A 24,102-nucleotide genomic window follows, 5' to 3' on the forward strand; every position below is an offset into this window, starting at 1 on the left:
TATTTATCTTCTTGGCAGTGTGTATTGAGAATCAGAGACTGTGTGTGTTTAATAACAAAGGTTTGAGTGAAGGAACCGAGTGTGTCTCTGAGCCGCACACATGTGTTAATGTGTAACGTGTGTTTGTGTCATTTAACCAGCAGCAGGCAGAAGCTGTGAGACAGATGTTCATATCTCCTCTTTGCTGACCTGACACCACACACACACACACACACACACACACACGCACACACGCACACACGCACACACGCGCAGACACATCAGACACAGGCCTGATTTTAGGCTGCCCATGGCATCTCTGCTCTCTGCCCCATGGCATCTGGCACACATTCAACACACTCTCTGACATGGAGCATTTCACTCATCGATAAATCAACACAATAAATCAACAGATAAATCTTCTCAATGGAAGAGCAAAATAGCAAAATGTCTCCATATGCAAGAAGAATGAAACTTTTTTTGTTAGTTGGGTGTATCTAAATCTGTTGAGAGCATTCCCAGTTCATAATTCAGCAAAAAAAAAAGTCTGAAAAAAAGGGGTGAACGTGTAGTTTACAAGCATAAAATGTTTTGCAATGTAGTATATTTAATGCCAATTAAGCATTTTCAAAGAAAATAAATTAAGAGAATAAGTAAAATATTTTAATGCCTATTTTAGGAGCATTCAATAGTTTGCATTGTGCTTTGCGTAATTTTAATACCAATTCTTTTTTATCTTTAATATACTATATTATATTACAAACCCACAATAAATATAAAAAAGCTTATGTAAAGTATTCAAATATTATATAGTATGATATGATATATATGATATATGAGATATTATATGATATGTTATATGGTATGGTACATGATATATATATATATATATATATATATATATATATATATATATATATATATATATATATATATATATATATATATATATATATATATATATGATAAACACAATATGATAAATACGATATACTATGACATATAATTTGATATGATACGATAGATGATATGATATCATATATAATATATGACATATATGATATGGGATATGATATTAAATGATATATGATATGATATATGATAAATTCGATATGATAAATACAATATACTATGATATGATATATAATATATCATATATTATAAGGTATATATGATACATGAGATATGATATATATATATATATATATATATATATATATATATATATATATATATATATATATATATATATACACAATAAATACACTATGAAAAATATGATTTCACATATGATATATGATATATGATCTGATATGATATGATATATGATATGATGTATGATATGATATATCATATAATATATATATATATATATGATGTGATACGATAAATATGATATACTATAATATAGGTTATGATATATGATATGATATTTTTACATTCAGTAGTGTTTATAAAAATAAATAAAAAATAGCAAGATGTTTTTCATTGTGAATCCCCCATATAAAAAATTATAAGGTCAATAAGTCATGATAATGGTTTAATAAGCTATGATAAATAAGTTATGTTATGACAAAATAAAACTAATTAATCATATTAATATCTTTAATTTTACAAGCTGTTATACAAGCTGTGAAATCCTTTAACTCATTTGAAATCATGTAATTGAAGTTTAAATGACTCAGAAGGTAATTTTATTCAACTTTAATTTAAGTCAACCATGTCTTTTGTATAGCGTGGTCATGAGGATCAATAATAAAACAAATCTGAAAAAAAAGTGCCATAACCACCATAAAAACAATTATTATAACAAATAATTTTTTCTTGTCATGTTATATTGAAATATGCCATTTTTCATGATTCATTCCGTTTGTCTTTATATTTTTGGTGAACAGTCTGTTCTTGGCACAAAGAGCGGTGTGATCTACAGTTCTCATACGGTTCGCATTAGGATAAGAGCACAAATAGTTTGGCACGACGTCCCTAAATCGCAATGTCTCTCATGAGAAACAACAACCTGCAGAGAGACGCAGTGATGTGCAGATCTGAATGGCAGATCTCATGCATGTTTTGCACACGTTGAGCCTTTCAGAGCCTCCATTGAAAGCAGCTGCTGCTCCTCTTAATGTACTGCCTAGGAAATGCAATTTAGGCCAATTTCTCAACATTACTGACCCACTTCCTGCCTGATCGTTTCTCTTTAAGATTCCAGTGAACCTAAACATGCGCTGAAACACACATGGGTTTGTGGAAAGTAAGTTGGTGACTGTGTGCTTTGACGTTAGTGGGATTATGTGCACCTCAGTTTGTATGTTGGTTCTTAGAGAACCAGTAAACTGAATTGAATTTCTTAGTGCTTTTTTATACTATGGATGCCAATGGCTACTGGTTTTTGTGTTCAACAGAAAGAAAATAAAATCAAAGGTCTAAAACCACTTGAGTAAATGTTGAGGAAACTTTAGTTTTTGGATAACCAGAAAAATATATTACAACTGTAGTGCATTGATCCTTATGACAGTGTGTATATGGAATCTGTAGTATTCTGTGTAGCTCCTCCTCCTCTACCTCGCTCAGTCACGCAATATGTATCCTAGCTGTGTGCTGCGGACAGCCACCGACTTGCGGCGCCGGTGTGCGTACACTGATAGAAATCTATGTTTAGAATTCTAAAATGCATGGTGCTGTATGGCACATCACATCGCTGAGCAGCACATCCGGTGAGCGACCCATTTAAGGCTATTATTCTTTTAGACATTTGTAGTCATATAACTAGTAACACACACACATTATATATATATATATATAGGTTTTATGAACAAACACTTTTGCTATTTTAGAATATCAAGTTAACAAAACAAAAACATTTTAACTGCAAAGTAGCTAAAAAAATGTATAATATATTTTATCTTATTTTATTTCGGTTCATATTTATTTTATTTGTAGTAAAATGCTTTTAGTTTTTTTTTGTAGAGTTGTCACAATACTGGAAGTTGTTACCAATCGATACTGAAACTTGAAAAACATCCATTTCCCGCTAACATTTGAGCGCTGTTGAACGCAATCCTAAACAGCGCTGATTTGTCATTGTGTCACATGCTTAACAGAAATGAATGTGATTGGCCGTGAAGGCCATCAGTTCACCGATCTCAGCACTGTTTACTGAGTGTAAACACAGATAGAGGGACACTGGAGCGTTTTAAAGTCACGTTGATCAGCTGGTTTGTCTATAAGCTGACATACAAGCGATCCACTGATGAATTGCAGCTTTAAAACGCTCCAGTGTCCCTGTATCTGTGTTTACACTCAGTAAACAGCGGTGAGTTCGGTGAACTGATGACCTTCACGGTCAATCACAGTAATTTCTGTTGAGCACATGAACAATAGCAAATCAGCGGTGTTTAAGAACGTGCTCATCAGTGCTCAAATGTTAGCGGGAAATGGATGTTTTTAAAATTTCAGTACCGATTGAAACCAAATTCCAGTATCGTAACAACAGACATATTTCACTAAAAAGTAGCTGAAAGAAACATATAGTATATATGTTTTAGTTTTATTGCTTTAATATTAGTTTACTGTAATAACCCTTCCTTGTATTATGAATTTAATCAGCATAAACAGTGAGTAATAACTCACAGATAAATAACAAAAAATAAATATAATGAAAAAAAGGAAAACAAAAAAGGCTAATGATTACTTTTATACAAGACCCACACAGTGTGATATGAGTGATTATCAAACAGTGTGACAGGGAAAAATCCACAACAATACTCAAAATGTGTACTTAAACACTAATATACTCTACCAAAAACATTTCATTTGTAATGTAAAAATTAAAAAAATATCACTGCCTTTTCACACACGGTTATTTAACTGCAGCTAAAAAACCTCATACATAAAACTGTTTACTCATGAATTTGTATAATATTCACAGCTTTAAATCCAGCAAACTAAATCAACAAGATTTATTCATTTTCTTCCTTCGAATAATGCATCCACAAACAACAGTAAGAGATGTTTTACATATAATTTCCCATGTCTTATTCTCTTTTTTTGCATTCACATACTGTACGCATTCGGCTGTTTAATGCATTTTCTTATTTCTTTCATTACATGCAACTATAATATTTAAGCTGAATAACAAGTACATGAGTCACTATACTGTATGTGTGTGTATGTGTGTGTGTATGCGTGTGAGTCTGATTTCTAAGCTCACCAAGCTCATCTGAGGCTTTTAACATTGTTGTCCCAGCAAAAGAATCAGATTATAATCTACATAATCTAAAATTAAGCATCCCATAAACACTAATCCAATTACAGCAGAGACGCAGACTTTCTCCAGAGAGGGAGCAGCATTTCTAACTCAAACCTTCACATCCATCTACAGAGGAATGAGGAGTGATACACAATGTGGATTAATGGCCAATACCGTTTTTTACAAGCTCATTTGCCAATTATGTGCCCCAGCCTACATTTTTTTGCGAAACCTTAAAATACGTTTCTCTGGGTAAGTTTCGTTGCACGTTTCATTTGACGAATCCACTAGAGGGCGCTGACTACACATTTGCTAATTATGTTTCTCAGGGTACGTTTTATGTTTCAGATACACATCCTTCTTACACACATCCAAAAGGAGGTCATACAGACCAGCTATACCAGTGAACCACAGGCTTAAATCCAACCAATAGCGTTTTCAAAAGCAAATGTATGATTTTAAACTTGATTTTACATTGCTTATGTCTTTTGTGGAGCCATGTTTCACTGGACTCAAACCTGAGTGCTCTGCATCACAAGTACAACACCAAAAGTGTCACAAATCCCAAAGTGATCTACCGAGTAAACTGACTGTGGCAGAGAAGTTCATATGGTGATAGATAGGCAAGACAAACCATAATTAATTTAATTACAAATCATAGACATGGTTAAGTTGTTACGTGCTATTTGTTTGGTTTTGTGCAAAGAACTGCACAAAAATATTCCTTTGCTCATCGATAGTTTTATTAGTGTCATTAGTGTAAAAAAGAATAAAAGCCATTGGCGTCACAGGGTCCCATAGTGTTCATTTGACCTAGAAACTGCAGTCAACATGCTGTATGCTGAAAAATATAGTCTAAAACATGTATTTTCAAGAAGCCTGTGTTGGTATTTGTTAAGTTTGCAAAATTATTTATTAAGTTAAATTAGATATTAAGTTAAAACAGAATATCTACATTAACCGCGTGGCACCTCAGCTGCCAGTGCAGCATTTTGTCTGCTGGCAAATCATAATGTTGATGCATCTCTGGGCTCATAATAGTACATAATATTTTAAGTGGATATTTTCAATCCAGGCTCATTCTGAAAAAGTAGCCCTATGTACATTTTTGGAGAGTGCCAAATACATCCCAGAAGGTATGTATTTTGCAGGTTTTTTTTGTTTTCGCGAGGTTGCTGTGTCCGCTTTTTTAGATCTCAAATTTCTCTAGTGAGTGCCTTCTCATGTACATCCACCAGATGCTGCTGTCGACTGAGGCCCTATTTACACTACTACATTTTAGTTTTAAAACAGCGTTTTACAATGAAAACGATCTGCGTCCACACTAGCGTTTCATCCAGCGTTTCTAAACAATTCTCCGTCTACACCACACCACTGAAAACACAAATCACGTGACCACACACACACACTCTGGCATGCACTGCTGCATATCTACCCAGATGAGAGCTGTGCTCGTCGGACTGTTCATCAATGATCTACTGCTGGATCTAATCTCACTCTATTTATTTAACATCTTGTTGTCTATATCTAACAACATATTACCCGTTCTTTGGTCTTTTGAATCTATTACTTGTTCTCAGGTAAAGTGCTTTGGCTGAGCGCAAAGATAAGTTAATAATTAATGTAACCACGTACATTCTGTATATTGACTGATTGCTTGCCTTTATTTCCTATATTGTATAAACTTATTGTACCTTATACTTTTATAATGGCCATTATTGATTATTGAAACAGATATTCAGTGAAAGAGAGGGTGTGTTTCGTATTTTCAATGAAAATGAAAGGAGTCTATAATGTTATAGGCTCCATCTTGTTATACGCATACAGTGAAGATGACGGTTATAAAAATAAGTACAGTAGCTACACGATGCCTCAACATTTTGGTGTCTCTTAAGGTAATATCAAAAAGAAAATAGGCAGTTTCTTATATCATGTTTTCATTTTATTGTTAAGATAGTGAAACAGCATAGCCAGGGTAATGTGAATGAGGTTATAAAGTACACGTTTCCCCTTGAAGATTTACCTGACTTGTCCATGAGAGTTTGTTTTTCATATCTAACTTGCTAAGTCTGAACTTACGAGGAGAGGATGCAAGACTGAACTGTGTAGGCTACTTAATTTTGAGGAAAAAGCCCCAATCAGATAGTCGAATGTCTGCAGCCACGCCTCTGTTTTCCCCCATCCACACTGAGATGGAGCAGCAGCGTTTCAGATTGAAAATGGCCTCTTCAGCGCTTGAAAACTCTGGCGTAGTGTGGACGGATGCCGTAACTGTAGCAAAACTTAGGCGTTTTAAAACGAAAACGTATTAGTGTAAACGGGGCCTGACTGTAGACTGACTGACTGACCGATCCCCCACCCACACTCTTCCCTAAACCCAACCGATAGTGTTTTCAAAAGCACTGATTGACCAGCGTCCACCCTCTTTCTTAAACCCAAAAAAAGCAATCCAGAAAAAGAAAAATCATTGCCTGACTTTTACCACGTTTTCAGATTTTACCACATTCTCACCCTGTGATTTACTTGTTTATTTAATTTTTGCTTTTTGTTTTACATGCTTTCTGGAACCGTTATTCACCGGACTCGAACCTCATCATTGCGGTCAACTGCTCTCTAAGTCCTCCGACGTACAGGGCGAGCCACAGGGCAAACTGATAACAGCAGGAAAGCCGATCATACAGAGGGAAGCGGTCAGCTGCTAGTGCAAAAACGAATGTCGTCATACCGCCCCGTAGCATTCGTTTTCAAGACAAATGCAGCCATATGTACTCCTGGCTACATAATTCGCGATCTCCAGAAATGTATATAGGGCTACGCTTTTAGAACAAGCCTATGTTGGACATTTTCCAACATACTAGTATGCAGCTTAAAGTGCATTTTAAAGGCTTAAAAAGGTATGTTAGGGTAATTAGGCAAGGCGTTGAATAACAGTGGTTATACTGGTATTGCTAAAGGGGGCTAATAATATTGACCTAAAATGTTTTTTTTTTTTTTTTTTTTATAAAAACTGCTTTTATTCTAGCTGAAATAAAACAAATAAGACTTTCTTGAGAAGAAAAAAATTTATAGGAAATACAGTGAAAAATTGCTTGATCTGTTAAACATCATGGGAAATATTTGAAAAATAAAAAAATAAAAATCACAGAAGGGCTAATAATTTTGACTTCAACTGTAAAAAAAGATTGACTAGCAATGGCATATCTAAAGCAAAAATATCTAGCTTTGTTTTCAGGCCAGTCGATCTGTGCTTCTCTAACAATGAGATCTGTGGTCTACGGTTCCTTTCAGGAAGATTTCTACGCAAAGTTTTATAAATGAGACCCCAGAGCTCCATCTCTGCTGCGCACGAGTATGTGAGAAGGCAATGAGCAGTTTCATTAGTTTCCATTCAGCGGCTCTATGCTGGGTCATTGGAGACCCCGCTGGGCACGATCTCCTCCACAACAAGGCCATAACAGGAGCATAACATTGAGAGAATATGGGTCTGCTGTTTGACGGCCGCTCGAGAAGCAGGGCTGAAAACAGCACTTCAGGACTCAGCATGAAGCGTCTGTGAGCTTCCAGAAGCACAGCGCTGAACAGTTCAGATCAGGCTAATATCATGTTAAACATGCTGTTAAATGGCCTGATGGTAATGTATATGTGCTGGAAGTCCACACAAGGCCCCTGCAAGGGATACAGTCATTTTTTATATACTGGCGGCTAAAGCATTTGGACACACGTCTGACTTGTGTGGAAAAGTACAACATACTGTATATAGTAGGCATGCACGATATTGGAAAAATCTGACATTGCAATATTTAGTTTTGCTCCTTTATATTTCGATATGAAAACAATTTCACCAGATGGCCTAAATAGCTGTATTTGTGAAAAACCATTAATTTAGACTGGTTGGGTTGATTTTGTAAGGGTGTGTATCATGTATAAAAAATAAAAGAGCAAGAATAATTACAATTGAGCAAAGAAAAAAAAGCAAATAAACAAGTTCTTTTTTTTTTCCGGAGAGTTAAATAGTATTCAAATACAGAAATGTAGTAATGTAAACATAAACACTGTTTAGTCTTCATTGTATTGTTAATTGAGTAAAATTTTTCTTCTTTAAAGTTCCAAATGTTTTACGTTATTGTGCCTGAATGCTTTACACTTTCTTGAATTGCCTTTAAAATACATGCAAATGATAAAGTTCACTCTGTTATGGTTATACGTGGCAATGACTCCACAAATCTCATGTATACCCAATTGTTGATCGACTATAATCCCAACTTAACGTTGCATATCTTGCGTGTGACTATTACAGACACACACATTGCGATAAGATATGTTGTGCAGCCTTAATACATAGCTATGGGAAAAAATAATTATTTTACCACTTGAGACTTCTCAGTTTCTCTGGATTTAAATTTTATGGATACTTGTTTGGTCAAAACAGTTTATTCTGTAATGTACTTTCTTTCAAATTTAAAATAAACATTTTAAAAGGAGAAAATAGGTGTCATGTTTTTAGATATTTAATATTCATTTTTCGAGTCCCAGTTGGAGCAGTTTGCATTTCTGTGTGGAGTCTGCATGTTCTCCCAGTGTTTGTGTGTGTTTCCTCTGAGTGCTCTGGTTGGAAGGGGATCTGCTGTGTAAAACACATGCTGGAATAGTTGGCAGTTCATTACGCTGTAGCAACCCTTTATAAATAAGGGACTAAGACGAAGAAAAATTAATAAATGAATGAATGATTTGAAACTTGGAAAAAATATTAGTAGACCACAGAATAAAACATATATTCAAATTTTACTCAAACCCACATCTAATAAATCTAGCAAAGTCAGAATTTTCATGTGGTCTCTAAATAAATTGTATATAAATGTATAAATGTCTTTTTTTTGTTACATTTGTTACATTTTCTTAAATATGCTTATATTTCTTACATATTAACATTTTCTTATATTAATAATATTCATATTATTAGTAGTAGCAATACTTTAATAATTGTAGTATTGGTACTACTACCACCACCAGAACCTTTATTTATTTATTTATTTACTATTTATTATTGTATTTACTTATTTATTCATTTATTTATTTACCTATTTACTTTTTATTTACTAATTTATTATTTACTTATTCATTTATTTACACATTTACGTATTTACATATTTATTTACGTATTTACGTTTTTACGCATTTATTTATGGTTTACTTGTTTACGGATTTACCTATTTACGTATTTATTTATTGACTTATTTATTATTAACTTATTTATTATTTACTTATTTATTATTTATTAATTGACTTATTAATTTAGTTATTGAATTATTTACTTATTGACTTATTTACATATTTACTTATTTACATATTTACTTATTTACATATTTATTGATTGTTTACTCATTTACGTATTTATTTATTAACTTATTTATTATTTCCTCATTTATGTATTGACTTATTTATTTATTGACTTATTTATTTATTTAATGAATTATTTATTTACTTATTGACTTACTTATTGACTTATTTACTCGGACTTATTTTTTTACTTATTGACTTATTTATTTTGTTATTTATTTTTTCTTGACTTATTGAGTTAGTTATTTTAGTTTATTATTATTATTATTATTATTATTATTATTATTATTATTATTATTATTATTATATTCCTAACCTACACAGATGTGATCCAAGACATCAAAAATGTAAAAAATCCCCAGCTTAACTCTCCAAATACGTTTTGGCCTCACTGATGTTGCAATGGCTGCATTTATGGTCCAGATCTAGCTGGTAAGCTGGGAAAATGGGGGTTGGAACAACAATCTGTTCGGCAGCAAATATCAACGGAAGAATCAAACTGCATCTACAGGCTCATTTGCTAAATGTACTGTATCTCGGTTATCAGCGAATGTCTCCCAGGAGCAATAACAGGCCTTTAAATGCCCAACATCAGATGAAGGTACTTGACTCACAAACACTGTCTATTCAAACACACACGCTGTAATAAAATAAACAGCATCTTTCCCACTCACATCAACAAAGAGCGCAGTCATTTCGGCATTTGTAACTCTTGGTTTCCATTAACGAGCGGCATTTTTTCAGGTCTAACACTAACACTGGATCCTCCCCCTAAAAACACATGTTTCAATGTTAATGACTGCACCCAAACGAGACATTAAATCTTCACTATTATGCACCCAAAACATCAAATGTTTTCCTGGAACCTCTGACCTCAGCGTCCAGTAATGCTCCGTCATTTAATCACACACCCTCTCATTACGTCTGGCCTCAGCTAGCAACCTCTCAGACAACAGCTAGCATGAAGAGCAAAAGAAAACATAATAATAAAGTTGTAAAAGCCACCGTGACCTCTTCGAAGTGTCACAAAAAAAACTCCCATTGGCTCTGCAGCCTGGGCCGAGGTGCCAGGAATGAGCAATGGCTTTGTCCTTTCAAAAGTGGTTCAGCATCTTTCTTTCCAGGTCACGCTAGTTATGCTCAGAAATTTGCTTACCAAAAGTGGCTGGCCATAACTCATAATGATTTAGCAAGTATTCATCGGTGGAAATCACAAGATTATGGCAGAGCATTTCCTGCGTGATATCAGCATTCTCCAACACTGCAGAAAAGGCACTTTCTTTTATATTTGCCAAGTACAGTTTGTGATTTTTCTGAAATAACATCCTAGTCAAAGAGTCGCAAATAAAACCAAAGATAATTGAAAGTTAATTAGATGCTGTTTCAATTTAAAAGGATAGTTTAAATTGCTATCATTTACTCACCCTTTACTTGTTTCAAACTTTTATGAGTTTCTTTCATATTTCAAACACTAAAGAAGATATTTGAAAAGTGTTGTAAACCTGTAACCATTGACTTTCATAGTATTTGGCGGCATCCGAAATCACCTACTACTCACTAGGTACTGCATTGGAATTTAAATGTACTACTCGGCCATTACAAAAGTACGTTCTATACAGTATGAATGGAACTTGGATGTACTACATCCGCCATTTTGTTATCATCACGTGACCTATCAATTAGGATTGGGCAATGTCAACCAATTTGGTCGTACGATGTCTAATGTGAAACATTGCAATGGATAATTAATTAATTATGAATAATTAATTAATTCATAATTACTTGTAACCTAATGTTTCAACTACCTGACCCGCATGGTCTTTGTTTTACCCATAACCAAATCATAAATAAATAAAATAAAATAAATAAAAGATAAGTTACACACAAATTACCACCCGTCAATCACTTTTTTCCACAGGAGTGATCTGTGTCATTATAATGGCGTCGACAAACTTGGTTGGTAAAAAAGGAGCACAACCAAGAGGAATCAACCAAGAGTATCTGAGGTTTTCGCTAAAATTACTAAGTACAAGCGTGAAAGCAAAAGATTAAAGCAGTGTAATGATGCTGTGACACGTTACCTGATATATTTCAAAATGGAAGAGTTGTTAGATAGAGACAAGATTAATTAAATATCACAACTATAGTGAGATGCGATCCAGTGGTACATCCTTGATAAACTGTCCGACGGGCACTGCTCTCTAGGGTTTTGTGCTCAAAGCACCCGCTGACTGCCTGGAGCTCAGACGCGCACATATGCTAGAGTGCGTGTGTGTGTTTGTGTGTGTGTGTGTGTGGTCACGTGATGTGCGTTTTCAGCAGTATAGTGTGGAAGGAGGGCTTTTCAGAAATGCTGGATGAAACGCCAGTGTGGACTTGGATCGTTTCATTCTAAAATGCCATAAGACGTATTAGTGTAAACGTGCGGGGCAGAGGATTGCGATGCCAGCTCAGCATCGTGATGTCTATCGGCCATCGGTGATGGACAATGGCATCGTCTATCGACCCAACCCTACTACAAATCACTTCCATTCATGAATTATCATGGGGGAGCATAGCATCCATCCGATGCACACATCAGAATCTCGCCAGAAAGAGTAGGTCATCTGGGTACTTCTCTAGTTTTTCAAATTCTATGTATTCAAACATACTACTCGGCTTGCATACTGATTTTTAGCGTACTATTTAGTATGGAAGTACGCAATTTCGAACACAGCTAATGTTTTTTTTCTACTATGGAAGTCAATGGTTACAGGTTTCCAGTACTCTTCAAAATATGCTTTATTTATAGTTTTTAACAGATGCAAGAAAATCATAGAGGTTTGAAAACACTTGAGAGTAAGTGAATGATCATTTTCGTATTTGGGTGAACTATCACTTTAAGGTAGTACAATTTACATATAATCACAAAAGGAGATGACATGAAAAATGATGCAGAGAGCCAAAACGTACATTCTGATTCTTTCATTGCTCTCAAAACAACACTGAACGCTGTGGGTTTGTGTTTGGATCACAAAATGTAAGAAGCAAACTTCAAACCAAACATAAGATTTCCAAAACAAACATAAGAAGTGTTTCAATCCTGTCTGGCTGGTGGACTTCAACTAAATGTCCTGTACGGTTTAAGAGTTAAGTCAATAGCAGTTTGTGAAACCTTGTTCTCTGGCAAAGACCTGTGAACATGATGTTGCCAAGAACAACGTGTCTCTTGTACAAAATCTTAATCATAAACTTAAAGTCTTAATCATAAACAAATTGGGGGTAATTGACTGAATAATAAACTCTTTGACCACCAAATTAAAAGATCGATCATAAAATATAACATATAATTCTGTCATCGGTAACATGGTTGTTCAGTGTCATCTCACAGCAATAAGGTTACTGGTTTGAGTCGCAGCTGGCATCTCTGTGTGGAGTTTGCATGTTCCCCCTGTGTTGGCGTGGGTTTCCTCCAGGTGCTCCGGTTTCCCCCACAGTCCAAAGACACGTGCTATAGGTGAATTAAATAAACTAAATTGGTCGTAGTGCATTTGTTTGAATTAGTGTGTATGGATGATTCCCAGTACTGCGTTGCAGCTGGAAGGGCATCTACAGTAGTATGTAAAACCTATGCTGGAATAGTTGGTGGTCCATTGGCGCTGTGATAAATAAGGGACTAAGGAAGGAAAATGAATGAATGAATTTATTTCAAGAAAAACAAACAAGTTTACCATTTTTAATAACAACTATGCACTGAAAAAAATGATTCTTTGGATTTACTACATTTTTTTAAGGGGTTTGCAAACAATTTATATGGGCTGAATTTAAACAAACCATTTAAGTTGAACATTACAAAATTGTATTTGTTTGTTTAATTTCAACCCATAAGACTAGTTTGCAAACACTTACCTTAAACAATTGAGTAAATCCAATGAATATTTTTTTTCAGTGTGGAAGCTGTCCTTGTTCCCCTTCTCAACCAGCAAAACATCTCTCAGAATAACTAAACCCTCAACAAAAAACCTGCAAATAAATGCATGCTGCTTAAATCCAAGCATCTCTTTTCACCAGGGAACGTATAACTGGCTTCTCTCGGCTTGTGCATGCTGTTGTCTTCAAGCCTTTGCGCAATATGAAATAGACTGATGTTCTCTGGATTCATCCCATTGCCCACCACCACAGGAAACAACAAATACAGCTGGCAAATAACGGCGCACATCCACCAACACACACACACGCAGCACTCTTGAACAACCACCTACACACACGCACACACTCCACACGGGTCCCACACAAACACACATCAATAAATAATTACACCGACAATTAGATGGCGAGCTCTCCAAGCCTGACCTGTTAAGAGATTTGCAACCTACACACACAGTCTCCATCTGAACGGCTGCGGAGGGGAGGCGGGGGGACTCATTTTTCTTACTACCCAGTTAACTGGCTGACTTATCGATTTAAAATTACCATCACAGAGAGCTCATACAGTTGTCTACACTTTATTTGCCCGCTCACGAGGCCTCGTTTGAGCTGAATGGCTTGTGTTAAGGGTACGGTGGTGCAAGAAATGGCAATTATGGTTTATTACAGGGACATTCATAATGCTGTAATATACACAGGGTTGCTGTGATATGATATTAGTATTGGATGCTCAGATTATGTTTTTGGACTTTGTAAGCCAGTCTTAGTTCCAGCTCCTGCTCTCCTATGTATTTTTAATACTGTATTAATGATAAAACATCAAAATGTGAATGAATAAAGAAATTAATTTATTATGAATAAAAAGAAATTTAAAAAATATTATATATATATATATATATATATATATATATATATATATATATATATATATATATATATATATATATATATATATACATACATACATACATACATACATACATACATACATACATACATACATACACACACACATACATATACATACATACGTACATACATACATACATACATGCATGCATACATACATACATACATGCATACAACAGTTTTGTCTGGTTCTCGAATCTGATTGGCTGATAGCCGTGCGATACTCTGCAATAACAGCACTTGTACAGCCTCTTCAGCTTTCTGTAATACTCCACCCACAAAGAGTGACAGCAGATCAGTAAACTCATTACAGTTTGACAAATATTGCAGCTGTTGGACAACATAATGTACTTTTGAGGCTTTTTTAGGCAAGAATGTAGTTTTTTAGATTGCAACTATGCAGTTTAATTATAAGGATAGTGCCTATTTTAAATATTTATAATTTTGGAGACTCGGCACGTCGTTCCACCACAAGATGGCAACAGAGACTGCATAATAAGCCCTTAGAGGGGAAAAACTGCGTAATTTCAAACTACAGCTGATCAAATCATAAAACAGATAAGTGACATTCTAAGTCGATCTCTCTCTTTTGTATGTTGTACCGCTGTATTTAAACCACAGTAATTTGGTAGTGTTTCCTTTTCTTTGGCTTTTTTTGGGGTTAATAATTGTGATTTCACGATTGCAACAGAGAAATACTGGGAAATGCCTCTAGACTGATGGTATTTCATGCCATTCAGCCTTATAACCTTAAAATGTGAGCAAACTCACCTGTTTTGGCATCACTTTAGACATTACGCTAGATAATCATTCAAATACTAGCTCTAAAGTGGCGTTTGTGAAGTAGCAATGGTTTCTGCTGTTCTGACGTCAGCTGCAGATGTGAATGAATGGCGGAAGAAAGTAGTTCCTCTTACAAAAGGATTTTGAGACTCTCTGTGTTTGATTTTCTTTTTAATATACACGATTATGCCATCGAACTGTAGTATAAATGCAATATCACACTCGTAGCAGTACGATATGGCTGTATGTTGTCACTAGTGGGACACTAAGGCACTCAGCCTGCGGCCTCGAGCCAAAGCATGCATCCCATGCTGATATACAGCCATGTCGCAGTGCTACAAGTGTGATATTGCTCATATATACAGTTGAAGTCAGAATTATTATCCCTCCCTTTGAATTTTTTGCCCTTTTTCCCTTTGAATCCCTTTGAATTTCCCAAATGATGTTTAACAGAGCAAGGAAATTTTCACAGTATATCTGATAATATTTTTTCTTCTAGAGAAAGTCTTATTTGTTTATTTTGGCTAAAATAAAAGCAGTTTTACATTTTTTAAGAGACACTTTAAGGTCAAAATTTTTAGCCTCTTTTAAGCTATATTTTTTCAAGTCTACAGAACAAACTATAAATTGACCACCCTAACCTGTCTAGTTCACCTAATTAACCTAGTTAAGCCTTTAAATGTCCCTTTAAGCTGTATAGAAGTGTCTAGAAATTTACTGTCCTCATGGCAAAGATAAAATAAATCAGTTGTTAGAAATGAGTTATTAAAACAATTATGTTTAGAAATGTGTTGGAAAAAAATATTCTCTCCATTAAACAGAAATTGGGGGAAAAAATAAACACGAGGGCTAATAATTCTGGCTTCAACTGTATATGTTGGTGTATTCATCTATTTAATCCAAATTTAATCCAAATATTTCAGGAGCAAAATGCTTTACATATAAAAATATTTTCAAACGAACACTAATAGTATCAATAAACTACACTAAATTATCATTTATAAGAACATTGAAATAACAATAAAAAGTATTTGACAATTTTCAATAAATAAACATACTTAAAAAACATTTCCAAACAGAATCTGTAGTATTTTATGCTTTATTATTATTTTAGAAGTCTACTTCAACATTTATTATCATTTACTCAATGTGTACATAGTTATTTGAAAAATTTACAATCCATTTCTGGGTTAGAATTGATTCGTTATCCTTTTTTCCATTGTGCCAACTACCAAACTCCTATTTCAGCAAAGCAGTATTGACGCAACCTCTTAGCACGAATTGATATTTACAATCAGTCTTTCTTCTTTGTTTCCCCTTTAAGCAATAAAAATCAGCAGAGGAGTCCCTTAATCTCAAACCTGTGTTTAAAAGCCTAATAAATAAGACTATGGCAGAAAAAAAAAAACGATTAGCCCCAAGACTCCTGAGGTGGATATAGTTTCATCAATATGATTTTTCAATATCCAGTCATCTCTGATCAATACCCTACAGGGAAGGAGGCACAGATGGGAAGCCATTAAAGTGTAATCCAGTACAATCTCTTTTCTGCCTGTCCGTGAAGACTTGTTCTCTCATTTCCTTGAGCGGTTCCTCGGGGAGTCAGAAAGAACTCAAGTGAACACCGACAGCAAGCAAATGATATTCAATGTCATGATTAAATCGCAAAGTCTTTCATCTGGGAAGTTTTCAATAGCATCTGAGATTAAAAGACAAGGCTGAAAATCGCTCGGTTTGAGGGGAAAACAGAACCGAATGCTAGCTAGCAATCAAAACCACCAGACGAGCTATCAACCAGGATAAGTGATCATGTAATTATGCAAAAGAGCGAAGTGCAAGGAGTCGATCCTGGCATATTTTCCTTCATCAGTTAAAAAAAAGAATCACCTCAGACTCGCACAAAATCAGCTAGTCGCTCAATAACGGCGTGATGTTTTCCCAAAAGCGTGATTCGCTCTCAGTTTTCAAGTTTGGAAGTGCCGAGTGTGTATTGTTGTTTGTTGTTATCGTTGCTGAGCTTATTAATATCACCTGTGGACATATTAAAAAGCTCATTAGCAATGCTAATAGACTTTTATTTTGCTTTCTCCCCCCTTTTTCACAGCTAAATTTCAGATGGCTGGAAACCTGCTTGCATCTGGCACAGAAGGTGACCTGAAACGTTTAAAAAGTTCCTCTGTTGTTACAGCCTCCATAAATTCGGAGCATTTGGAAAGTCTGACGCATTAGATGTGGAAATAGACATGGAGACGCCATCACAGCAGAATTATCTCTATATCCTGTAGATCAATAGGTTTGAAAGTATAAGAAAGGCTCGCATCAGCATCTGAATAGGCCACTTTGGCAGCAAAGTACAAATTTGGTCTTCAGCTTCCAAAAAACACTGCTTTGTAATGTTGTATTGAATCATTCTGAATCATGCTGTGGATGAACCAAATGGTCCATTATAAATGTCACTTATTTTTTAAAGGAAAGGCCAATGAACTGAATTACAGTGCACTAAGTACCACTGCCAGCCCAATAGAGTGTCGCGAAAGTCGTTCAAGATTCTGCGTCAATTCAGAGTTTTTCGAAATGTATCGCTATTCTCTCTTGAATCAATTCTGAGCTTGGTTTTAAACAGCAGATAGTTAGTTATAAGCTATAAGTTGCTATAAGTTAGTTATTAACCATACACTCAAATGCTCACAAGAAAAAGAGCTGCATGATATTGGAAACAACTGACATATTGATGTTTTGTTTTTCTGGGATTTTAAAATGTTATATGAATATTTCTCCAGATGAGTTTAAGTGCTTATTTTGGAAAGAATGTATCATATTATATTGATTGGGATGATTTTGTATGACAGATAATCTGCATAGATCAAACGGACAGCGTTATACTTTTTTTTGGAAAGCCCTAACTTTAATTCCAGTACAGGAATTGAATAATCTTTCCTTCATTCATTTTCTTTTCGGCTTGGTCCCTTTATTAATCCGGGGTCGCCCCAGCGGAATGAACCGCCAACTTATCCAGCATACGTTTTACGCAGTGGATGCCCTTACAGAAACATCCACACACACTCTCATTCACACACATACACTAGTCAATTTAGCTTACCCAATTCACCTGTTTTTGTACTGTCTTTGGAAACCGGAGCACCCGGAGAAAACCCACGCGAAAACGGAAAATTGAAGTCATGCAAACTCCACACAGAAACGCTAACTGACCCAGCTGAGGCTTGAACCAGCGAACTTCTTGCTGTGAGGCGAACGTGCTACCCACCGCACCACCGTGCAGCCCACCGAATAATCAAATGTAAATAAATGAACTGCAAAGTCTTCATTGTATAAAAATAAACAATTTATCTTTATTTTAAATAGTACAAATGTTATAATTTCTTATACACAGATGGTTTAAGGCCTTAAAAACAAAGCAAACAAGCAAATGAAAAACTTTCACTCTCTAAACGTTAAACTTCACAATGTGGTTCCTGGTCAACTATAATCTCACTCAGATTTCCTAATGGATGATTGAACTAAAACTGAACTTAACCTGAGTTGACATTGCAGATCCTGCAATATGATGATTGCCAATTTGCACGTTGCGATATCAATGCTTAAAAGATACATTGTGCAGCCCTAAATTGAAGTCATGCAAAAGATAAAAATGAATTCCACGAAAATAACGTAAACACAATTCACTACTGTACGAACACTCTGGTAATTTGCTTCAGCCTTTCCTAATTTTATTAATGATTCATATAGGCTCAAGTTGTATTTGTAAGAAATGTGAAGCTAGTAGAGTAGAGCTGCTTGTAAAGCATACAGCACCATCTGCTGTTAAAAAAAATACTCAGAATTGATTCAAAAGAGACTGCATGGTGATGCATTGTGAAAGAATTTACGTAGAACCGATTTCTCCGAGATTGTTTGTTTGGCACAGCTGTATATTTTGCATATACAGACATAGTTTGTACCAAATGTACATTTATTTACATTTGGGGGGGGAGCATTCAAACTTACAGCATAAAAACGTATAAAAAAATAAATAAAAAAACTGACGCAACTGACAAAGTCTATTTAAATACATATCTGCAACAAATCCTGGCAACGACATTTCGATTAGATTTTATTGAGTTGTCAAAACAAAACATTTACTAAATGCAGTGTATTAATAAAAGATGAGTACATTTTGTTCTGTTACAAAGGATTGCATAATGTTAACAACAGCTCCAGTACATATTAAACCCGTGAAATGAATAACAGTTCTGCATTGTAAAATCAAACATTCAGATATTAATGAAAGCTCCTTGTACATAATAGAAATAAGTTGCGTTAAATTAAACCTGACTGAATTAGGTTGAACTTAAACTGGCAGATATTTCTAATTTCGCAGCATGATTTGGTCAGACTGAAAGGAAAATAATTGTTGTTGTGTATGTGCTTTTGCACAAGATTAGAGTTGAATTTACCCAAAACTGAAAACTCTGTCATCGTTTACTCATCCTTCATGTGTTCCAAAACCATTTGAGCATCTTTCTTCTGTTGAATACAAAAGAAGATATTTTGAAGAATGCTAAAAACCTGTAACCATTGAGTTCCATTCCGTATTCGTTTTTCCTACTATGGAAGTCAATGGTTACAGGTTTTCAGCTTGCTTAAAAATGTATTACTTTGTGATCAACAAAATTTAAAAGCTCAAAAAAATTAAAAACCACTTAGAGAGTACATTTTCATTTTTGGGTGAACTACTCCTTTAATGTAGAGAGACTGTGCTACGTTAGAATTTACAGAGGTTTCTGTTATGTTTTTGAGGTTACCATTGTGGTGAAGAATAGAGCCTGTGGTAGTGCTGAGGAAGGAATTAAATTCAAGTATACTGTAGACCCTGACAGTTACTGTACAATAACACAATCTCCTGCTAACAATGTAATCCCAACGATTTGAGTTAATGTGACTTTTGCAAACAAACTGCACAAATAGGTTATTGTATTTTTCAGTTACGCTGTAATTCAATTGGGATGAGTAGTGTGGTGCCAGAAACAATGGAAACTGAGGGTTAATGGGTACATAATAAAAACGTAAAGTTCTACAATCTCACAAGTCAACATGATGTAAATGGCTCAAGTAGATGTGAATAATTAAAAGTAAGGAATATTTATATTAGTACAAAAAAGGCTTAAAGGACACAATACAATAAAGGTAATAATGAATTAGGGCTGCATGATACTGAAAAACTTACATAATGCAATAATAATACAATTTCACTAGATGAGTTGAATAATATATTGTATAATAAACATAATATTTATATTATTGAGCACAACATTTGTATAATAAACAATCTACAAGCATTGATAAATTAAAAAATATATGCTAATTCAATAAACAGCATTTTATTGTTTTCTGAAGAGTCAAACTGTATTCAAGCATAGACTAATTGAATAATATTCATATTAAATAATACTGCATAGTCTTCGTTTTATAAACAATTCCATAAAATTAATCGTTCTTAATTTTTCAAAGTTACAAACGTAGGCCTGAATGCTTTTAAAACCCTCACAGTCACAGGCCTGAAAAAAACACTTGCAAAATGATAAATTATAGTTCAGACTTAACATTGCATATACTTGCGATGTGACTATTCTGAATGATCACATTGTAATAACAATGCTGAAACGATATATTGTGCAGCCCTAGAATTAATTGTGGAATTGAGTTCACAAATTTCTTATAGTATACTTAAAAAGATAGTAATGAAAATTACATCCAGTGCTTCCCACTCATAGACTTTACTAGGGCGGGCCACCCAGGTATATTAACGGCCGCCCAAGTATATTTAGTGACACATTTTTAATAATTTTTTACAATTATTATCATTTACACTTGTACCTTTTACACTTTTTTGCATCCACCCAATATAACTAAACATCCACGATTGATCTAGCAGTGGAAAATCTTCTCTTGTTTACCCGTTTCGTAGAGTGTGTTTGAGACCTGTCAACACTTCCACAGACAGTCTTACGTGCTCTGCAGAGACCCAAAGAGACGCACCTTTTTGGGACTTAATGCCTCCAACCGAGGTTTCTAAATTTCCTAAAATGTCCGGGTTTCTAAAGTTGTCGTAATATGAACTTTTAAGCAAATGTCACTGTAAGGAAAGCAATTAAAGGCTGTTTTTAAATAAAAAGTTAAAAGTTTAATTGAGATTGTGATTGTTGGTGATTGGTATTGGTGTCAATGGCCAGATTGGGTAGCTATATATTAACAAGGGAAAATTAAGATCTGTTAAAAAAAAGATTGAAAGGCCTACAACACAACATTTCAGTAGATTTAAGACAGTTTAAGACCCTGTATAATATTTATTTTGCTTGCCATTGGACAATTTTATTTAATTTTTTTTCAGTCATGTACTGTAATGAATTAAAATGCACTACAAAATGCAACAAAAACAATTACAAAAGGAATCAATTTTTTTATGCTCAGTTATCCAAACTATATTTTTATTTATTTACATTTTTAATGCAACTCTGTGAATGCAAAACTCTCTCATTTGGAAACTTTTGGGAACTAAGGGATCAAAAAAATCTGAATTAAACCTATAAAATGCACTGATACAAGTATCAAAAGACTTCTAACATAAAACAAAAGACTTTTAATGATTAATAAAACTATTTCAAAGTTAATAAAACAAAAGACTTTTAACAAGTAACTATTTTTGTGTTTTAAATGCTTTAGTGTCACAAATGTATGTTTTAGCATCAAAAATAAATTACACAAAACATGTAGCTGCAATGTTAGAAATAATTACCTGCGTATCAACAACACAACCAAGCTGGATAAGGAGCAGAATGGAGAAGTCTGCGTGTAATTATGATCTGACTCTGCTGACGTGTCCTTGATGGATTGCAACACAGTGTCGCAGATGGTAATCAAGCACCATCATGTACGGTTTCTCATTTACATATATGCATAGCTTTAGCATGAGCAGCGGGACAGGTGGGCAGAAGAAAGACGTCAAAAGCGCTTACGGTCTGTCTGTCCGATCGCGCACATCTTTCGTCTGTCCCGCTCCAGTCGGCTTTCCGTCTGTCTGCGCATCTATCTCCCCCTAAAGCCTTCTGAATTATGAAAGTGTGCTTTGTGATTGGAAAATGACAACATTAATTGCTTGTAAGCAGAGCGCGGAGGCAGAGGGATTTTTGATCATGCGCTGATTGTGATGGGCTATAAATGAATAACACAAGGTGAGTGAGGGTGAATTATTCATAAGCTGGAAGCTCCTTGCCGGTGGAGGACCCTCGGAGCGTTATCTTTTCATCCAATTCAGCCAGCCGTGCAGCCATCATTACCAAGGCAGATTGCTCCAGGCCCGTTATTATAATGGCAGCAGTTATTATCGTTAATGCCACTGTCAGTTATCCGTTGACTGAGTCTACCACTGCGGTCACTTCCATCATCAAACTCGCTGTTGGAACATATGGTTTACACTACCCACAATGCACTACAAAGGCAACTTTTAAAGGGATAGTTCACACAAAAATGGAAATCTGCAATTAATTTACTCACTCTCAGCTGCTCACTTGCATTTTATGAACCTCTAAGCACCACGGTTTCAGAAAAAAAACTAATGTTCACTAATGTAACTGAACAAAAAGGGCACCTACATTGTGGATTGCCCGAGGCCGAGTAATTTAAAATGATTTTTTTTGTTGTTAAAGCATGCCTTTAAATCAGAATTATGCTAGTTTTTTCAAACTATAAATATATCAGTGGTAAAATAACTTTTAACTTGATAAATTCCACTGTTGCGGTTTTTAGATCTGCCTCCTATAGGCATGGGATGATAACCGTTTTCAAGGTATACCGCGTTTTGGAAAAGTCAATGTTTTAAAACCGCTAAAATTTGTTATACCGTTCCTACAATATATGTACGCTTTAAAAAAAAAATTTGTTTTGTTTGGTGTGTTTTTTAGGACACGTATCTTCAGCATAAAATAATTTTAAATTGTTTTAAATTGTAAAGAAACCTGTGTTAGAACCCGAACTTACCGCTGTTTGTGTAACCACAGATACTGGGTCACTGGAGCATTTCAAAGTCACGTCAATCAGCTGGTTTGTCTATAAGCTGACATATAAGCGATCAGCTGATGAACAGTGACTTTAAAACGCTCCACTGTATCTGTGTTTATACTCAGTAAACAACAGTGAGTGATGACCTTCGTGGCCAATCACAGTAATTTCTGTTGAGCAGGTGAACCCAATGACAAATCAGCTGTGTTTTAGCATGTGCTCAGAGTGCTGAAATGTTAGCGGGAAATGGACGTTTTTAAAATTCCAGTATCGATTGGTACATCTCTCTTTTTTAATAATTTTCTGATAATTTCCCTCATTGAAACCCAAAATTTATTTCATTTAACCAAATAATGTATTAGATTATATGATCAAGAACTAAATTTAAAAATAAGGTTTCAATCTGCCTTTAAACTAGAATGATACTTGACTAGCAGTTCAAACTGATATGTAGTCTGACAGCTATTACAATTCAGCATGTGATAGATGGCAAAATAAATTAGTTTGAAATTTAAAGCTTTGATGTATGTGCCTCTAAACGTTTTATCATACCAGATATTGCCATTATAAACCTACGCAAATATTAAGTTTTCTCATTTGAGCCATTTAATAAAAGTTGCCTGTGAAATGTAATAACTCATAACCCACTAGTGTTATGACAAAATACTGTAGATATTGCAATAACTACACATCACGAGCACTGCATCATAATATATCATAATACAACATGAGAAGTAAATGTGGCATACTTTCTTGATGCCTATCTGCCTTCCTTCCCTTCATCTCCCTTTCTTTCATAATCACCAGCTCCATCATTCTATTTTTTATTACTCTCACAAGTCTCTGACTCGCTCCATCAGCCAAAATGTGTTTCCTCTTCT

At 34.8% G+C, this 24,102-nt stretch overlaps 1 protein-coding gene across 1 annotated transcript in view; it reads right to left on the reverse strand.

The window, feature by feature from the left end:
- Positions 1–24,102, reverse strand: part of plxna1a (plexin A1a) — a 454,670-nt gene that overhangs the window by 377,041 nt on the left and 53,527 nt on the right. The gene's annotated exons all lie outside the window — the stretch shown is intronic.

Source organism: Danio aesculapii, chromosome 23, assembly GCF_903798145.1.
Source record: "Danio aesculapii chromosome 23, fDanAes4.1, whole genome shotgun sequence".
In the NCBI taxonomy this organism is placed as follows: Eukaryota; Metazoa; Chordata; class Actinopteri; order Cypriniformes; family Danionidae; genus Danio; species Danio aesculapii.